Source organism: Poecilia formosa, unplaced genomic scaffold, assembly GCF_000485575.1.
Source record: "Poecilia formosa unplaced genomic scaffold, Poecilia_formosa-5.1.2 Scaffold511, whole genome shotgun sequence".
NCBI classification, from domain to species: domain Eukaryota; kingdom Metazoa; phylum Chordata; class Actinopteri; order Cyprinodontiformes; family Poeciliidae; genus Poecilia; species Poecilia formosa.
In genome coordinates this window covers 234,482-241,279 of record NW_006800450.1, presented here as the reverse complement: position 1 = coordinate 241,279, position 6,798 = coordinate 234,482, and the positions used below count along the sequence as shown (strand labels likewise).

The window sequence follows — 6,798 nt, the reverse complement described above, 5'->3', positions numbered from 1 at the left end:
AAGCACATGGCCTTCAGATGTAGTATCAGGTTGGAGGTCGAGTGACTCTGTTGTATTGGCTCTTTCTGAGGGTGGTAGATGAGAGAGAGCATCACTTTGGTTGGAATTAAACTTGTGCAGACGTAAACCCGCAAGTTTGCACAGGGCTTGTGTTTCGTTTATGAGCTCTTGAGCCTCTTTGACTGATGGGACACTTGTCAACCCATCGTCTACATAAAAACTTCTTTCGACAAAGTCTGAGGCTTTCGGGTAGTCGGATTTGTGCTGTTGTGCGAGGTATTTAAGGCCAAAATTAGCACATCCAGGGGAGGATCCAGCACCAAACAAATGCACAGCCATTCTGTACTCTTTGGGCTCTACATCTAGTTGTCCATCAGGCCACCATAGAAATCGTAAGTAATTACGCATCTCTGGGCAGACAAAGAACTGATGGAACATTCGTTCGATGTCGCAGATGATGGCTACATTCTCCCTTCTGAAACGACAGAGCACTCCCACCAGTGAATTAATCATATCAGGACCTGTGAGAAGAGTATCGTTCAGTGAGACACCAAGAAACTTAGCAGAACAATCAAAGACGACTCTTAACTTTGTTGGCTTTTTGGGATGGTACACCCCATGGTGTGGGATGTACCAAGCGATCTCATCATCGGTCACAGGGGGGGCTAGTTCTGCGTCACCACTGCTGATAACATCTTTCATAAAGGCGTTGTAATGCTCGTGATACTGTTTGTCAGCTTTTAGCCTTTTCTTTAGGTGTTGCAGTCGAACTGTGGCTAGCCTCTTATTGTTGGGAAGGGCTGGAGGCTTGCTGTCTTTGAAGGGAAGGGGCATCTGATAATGTCCGTCTTCTCTCTGCTTTATTGTGTCACTGAGTAGTTGTAAGAAACGAACATCGTCCTGGGATACGTACTTATCCTCATAGTTTCTCTCATTGAAGTCTGACTCTAAGACTTTAAGCACATCAGCAGCTGAGGGGGTGGGCATTTGTTTGACATTGACACGGTGCACATAACTCTGATTTCCCTCTCTGTCTAAGTGGGGATTAGCAGACCCAATGATACTCCAACCAAGTATGGTTCTTTGTGCAAAAGGCTCATTTAATTGTCCTGTGACAATTTCTAGGGGAGCTAGAGCTGATGGACAGTCATAACCAATTAACAAGCCCACTTCACAATCTTGAAGTGGCTGTAACTGGTTGGCTAGGCCTTTAAGGTGTGGCCACTGAAGTGCAGTTTCTCTAGTGGGAATATGAGACTTGTCAACTGGGATAAAGTCACGAGAGTAGGCTTGTTTTATTTTGACATGAGCATCAGAGTCAAATCTACGCACCTGTAAGTTGCTAGCAAGTCTACTTGCCACAACTGTGTCAACAGAGGTCATTGTGCTGAGCTTTAACTGCACTGGTTTCTTATCCACATTCAGCTCAGAGGCCAGGTCTCCTAAAATGAAGGAAGAGTCACTTTGGGTGTCAAGCAGGGCATATGTGAGTATTTCTTTCTGTGGCTCTGATGCAGCTGACACAAAAACTGGTACTATGCTGGATGTTGCAGATGTTTTTCTTGTAAGTACATGGGTCATAACTTTATGTACTTCCTTGTTTCCATTTTCAGCGGGGGAAACAGAGTCCTCAGTTTTCGTTTCTTTGGGTTCTTTTATTCCCTCTGTGTGGAGACAGGTAGGGTGACGTCGGCCACACTTACTGCAGGAGTGACGTACTTTGCATTCTTTAGTTACATGGCCTTTTCTCAAACATCCAAAGCAGAGGTGATTTTCACGAATGAAAACTTTCTTTTCATCAATGGTTTTTGCTGCAAATGTAGGACACTTGGCTACACCATGCAGTTCGTCCTTGCAAAACAAACAAGGTGGCTTAGGTTTATTACCAACCACTGTGGGGAAGGGAGACTTTGACTGGACAGTTGTAGTAAGTGCTTTAGCTCTTTTAATGTGTCTCTCCTCTGTTTTTTCACTTATTAGGAATGGTGAGGCGACAGGGTGACAAGCAACTTTCGCTTCCTTTTGTAAGAACTGTGTGAAGTGAGCAAAGCTGGGGTACTCCTGATGTTTGTCTAACTCTTCCACAACGATACGACTCCATCTCTGTATTATCCAGTCCGGCAGTTTTTTGAGAAGTTTGTGATTTTCCTCACAATCATTAACTCAGGACTCAGGAAAATGCCCAAGCTCAATGGAAGACTTGACCATACGCAGAGTAAGTGGCGACACCATATCGATATGGGACTTGTAAAACTCGATTCCGAAGCCGTCAGGTCCGCATGCCTTTCCACTAGGAAAAGAGCAGATTGCTGCCTTTATCTCCTCCAGAGTTACATCACCATCTAGTTCCAGCCTGACGGCATCTGTAAGAGTTGGAATGTCCAATGGTTGAATAAAGTGCGTGATATCCTCTGTAGATGCAGTTGTATTAGATGCATAGAGTTTATAATAGTATTGAAAGAAAGTTTTATTTATTAGCTTATGATCTGTCAGAAGCTGACCTGAAGGAGAAACAATCTTATTGATAGCCCGCTTGACCTGCATTCCCTTCAACTGCCAGAGCCTCTGTCGCAGCCTCTGATATCCTTAATAACCCGCTCACCCAAAATGCAGTTATAATCATACTTTAAATTCACGATAGAAGAAAATATGTGGTCAGAATTAGAGCTACGGAATGTGTTTTCCAGGGTGATTCTTTTAATATTGGATTGATATGATATAATATCACCTCTTATTACGACCTTCAAAGATTCCCAGAGAGTAGAATCAGAGACGGCACCATTATCATTGTAAGCCAAAAAGTCTGAGATCTTCTTAGAATCAAATTTGCAAAAGGAGCTGACCAAGTATAAGGAGAGATTAAGTTTCCAATTGTATTGTGCTCTTTGAATATCAAAGTTAAATTCAACTGACAACAGTGAATTTAACTCAATGGTCAGAGATGAGAATAGAGTGATAGGTAGATTTAAGAACACGGGGTAATAAGTTTGAGTCAACCAAAAAATAATCAATTCTTGTTGAGGATTTGTGAACCGAATAAAAAAAGGAATATTGCCTCTCTATAGGATGTAAATGCCGCCAGACATCAACCAGATCTAAAGACGTTGCTAACGTCTTTAGACCTGCAATGAACTCCACTTCATTGCAGTCCATTGAAGTGGACTGCAATGGTGGGGCGGGTTTAGGAGAGGACCTGTCAAGCACAGGGTTGAGGTAATTGTTAAAATCACCCCCAACAATGATTCTATACACGCTGTGCTCCGCTACAAGACTAAATACTTTTTTGTAAAAGTCTGGACAGTCAAAAATAGGTGCATAGATGTTAAGAAGGGCCAGAGGGACAGAATTAAGGATCCCAGTAATAAGTATGTATCTCCTTCCTGAATCAGTCACTTGAGACTCAAATATGAATGGTATGGTTTTACGGATGAGAATGGCAACCCCTCTCGCCCTGGAGGTGAAGTTGGATTGATACACCTGCGACACACAGGATGTCCTCAAGCATCTCTGCTCTGTAGGTGAGATATGTGTTTCCTGTAGGAACACAACATCAGAAGACAGATGCTTTAAGTGAGAAAAGACATTGCCCCTTTTGAGAGCCCTACCCATACCCCTACAGTTCCAGGTGGTGAGGGTAATGGGATTTACGGCTGGCTTGGAAGGAGCACCATCAGAATACATTCAAAACGGTAGACGAAAAAAACATTGTCGGAGCTGAATAAGGGGAAAAAGAAAGGGAAAGAAAGAAAAGAAAAAGGCACCCACCCACCCTTCCTCCCCTCCCTGCCCCCCACCCTTCACCCAAGAAACCAAATACCACCCCTGAACCACCCACCTCCCAATACCACACTGCAGTGGAAAAACAGACAGTGCTTCCCCTTGAACTAAGGGAGGCTGCTGGGAACCGACCAGAGGAACACACTAATGGAACTTCCATAACCACTCTGAAATAAGGAGCAAAACCCTGTGAATCTCCAGGATACAATAAACTGTATAAATGGAACACCTGAACAATTATAAGTTTCAGCGATCAGGTATATAGAGACGGCAAAGAGATATGCAAAGAGAGTATTGAAGCTAAAAAGAACTTAAGTACTTTATACCCGGCATGACCGCTGACAACATAACATGTAGCTAATATATGGGTAGAGAATGAAAAAAAAAAAACAAACAAAAAAAAAAAACACCACCATCTGTGCAATGCTTTAAGGCAGTAGTCCCCAACCCCCAGTCCGTGGACCAATTGGTACCGGGCCGCGCAAGAAATAATTAAATATTTCCGTTTTATGTATTATTTGAGTCTGGAGGACCTTTTATTTTGAAAATTCTTTAACCGGATTCTCTCAGTTACTTGCGTGTCAACACTGAGCCCACAAGCAGCAAAATGAGTAAGAAACGGATCAGGTGTCTTTGGAAAGTTTCTTTGCAAAGGGGAAAAGGCCCAGAGAAGAGACAGGAGGATGGATTTATCCCGGACCGGTAGGCGAGTCCCACATTACAAGCCGCTCTGCGTAACATGCGGCGACCGGCTGCTAATGAGGCAATGAAGCTTCAAACTGCTTCGCCACGTAGAGACCAAGCAGGCTGTGAACATAAGCAACACTTCGGGTGTCATTGTCTCTCATCACTCCCAGATGGGACTATCTCGTTGCAGAGAAACAAGCTCAGGGCTCCCGTTAGTCATTATTGTGACTTAAAATTTTCATGAAAGTAAAATGTTTGTTTTTGTGGCGCATCTGTATCTTATTTTGAAGGGATATGTAAACGTTACCATAGTGACCAGAGTCAGAGAGCGTTTGGGCAGTGGTCGAGAGGAGATGAGTAGAGTTTGTGAGTCTTAAGTCTGGTTTAGATGGAAAGATTTATGAATTGTCGTCCGATTTTCCAAACCTCTGTGACCACAGAGCTGATAAAAGTACAACAGGTTCGATCGGTTCGTGTGTCCAGCCACATGGCAGGAGCAACACAAACCGATTCCAGTCACAAACATCACGATTCCAGAAGAAAATCCACAAAACCCCCAACATAGTACACGGGAATTTAGAATGACCAAACATGGATGACGATGTAGAAGCAATAGTGACAGTTTGTGGACTCATTTTAAGAGATAAAAGAAACAAAAAGAAAAGGCGGTGGATAAAACACAGCAGGAGCAGCCGCTCTATTTGCTGCACTATGATTTGGACGTGACTATGTTTTTTCATGGTTAACATTTTTTACTTAATAAACATAATAATGACCTTTACATATAATAATAAACATTTCCACATATCATCTCCGATATCTACCGGACTCTCAGTTGCGTGATATGTCTGCTGTTTGGGATTCCCCTCTGTTCTTACGTCACCGCGCTTTCTGATTGGCTACCTGTCACATTCAGCAGGTTGTATTCTCGTTCCCAGTCAGGGAAAACTCCACAGGCTGCGATAAAAAGGCCAAGACAACCCAAATTGGGGATATTCAGGATTTAGTGGGAACACCAACATGCAGAAGCCTTATCTGACGGTTCACACCCCCCGCCCCCCCGGGCCGCAGCAAACTTTTCTAAGTCTTGACCGGTCCGTGGTAATAAAAAGGTTGGGGACCACTGCTTTAAGGTACAGAATATACCATTGGCCGAGCAAGCAAGACCAATGAGCCTAGGTTCAGACATCTGCAGCGGCAGAGATGGAAACGGCGAAATGTTCAGCCTCTGCCGGGGAGAGAAAAGTCTTAACAATGTTGTGTAAAACCTGCAGCTTGGCTGAATAGTGCAGCGTGCACTTAGCGCCCGCCTCAGTTAACTTCTTCCTCACGTTGTTGCAGGTCATCCGTTTAACCACAACTTCAGCTGTGTAGTCAGGAAAGATGGACACACGGGCTCCGTCGTACATCAGGGGTGAATGCAGGCAGCTGAGTCGCAGAATGTTAGCCACGTTCCTATCATTGTGAATCTTTGCGATGATAGCTCGTGGTCGCGCCTCGGGTTGTGGTTTTGGCCTAAGACTGTGGTGGACACGGTCAATCTTGATGGGCTTGACAAAGTTATCCTTCCCGAGTACTTCCAGTAACAGCCGTGAAATAAAGTCAGTAGGGCGACCCTGTTCCTCGCCTTCTTTGATGCCAAGCACCCTTATGTTGCACCTGCGGGACCGACCTTCCAAATCACTAAGCTTTACCTTCAACAGGGCGTTAGCTTCCTGGAGCTCATAACAGGAGGCCTCGAGGGCCGAGATGCGGCCATCAGCAGACGACATGGCTTCATCAATGGTGACGACTCGGCTCTCCGTTGTTTTTGCACGGCAGCAAGAGAAGCTTCAATAGCTTTGAAACGACCCTCCATGGACTTCTTTAGGTCATCAATAAGATCGAAAAGTTTAGCAACTTTCAAACCCTGGGCTGTAACAGCAGCTAAAATAGCTTTGTTGCTAGCTCCGGAGCTCGGCTGAGCTGTCTCCTTCAGTGCGCCGTCCTTCTTCCCCATTTTGAAAAATAAAAAGTGAAAAAAAAGTAATCCCACTCACTTGAAATAAAACAATATAAAATAAAGTACCAGGTATGTTATATTAAAAACGAAATTTGTGGAGACATCATGGAGCCTCACAAAAAAGTGCTTACTCCATTGCAGCGCTCTAGCGCCACCCCCCCTATTAACACTATCAATGATGACCAGAACTCTGTCGTTAGCTTCTCCACACATTTCTCCTTTCAGCCTGGCTGTCATTAAGGTAGAGGTTCCCAAACTGTGGGGCGCGCTCCCTATGGGGGGTGCCGTGCCATTGCAGGTGGGGGGCGGGCGCGGGAAGCCATCTGGATGAA

General features: G+C 44.5%; 2 protein-coding genes across 3 annotated transcripts in view; both read right to left on the bottom strand.

The window, feature by feature from the left end:
• LOC107834049 (uncharacterized) overlaps positions 1 to 6,371 on the bottom strand; it is an 8,634-nt gene extending 2,263 nt beyond the window's left edge. The window contains exons 1-2 of the mRNA XM_016664783.1: positions 6,365 to 6,371; positions 3,870 to 3,872 (exon numbers count right to left, since the gene is read on the bottom strand). The gene's annotated coding sequence lies outside the window, so the exon portion shown is untranslated. The remainder of the gene's footprint in view (positions 1 to 3,869; positions 3,873 to 6,364) is intronic.
• The window catches only part of arnt2 (aryl-hydrocarbon receptor nuclear translocator 2), a 144,440-nt gene that overhangs the window by 94,744 nt on the left and 42,898 nt on the right, over positions 1 to 6,798 (bottom strand). The window lies entirely within an intron of this gene.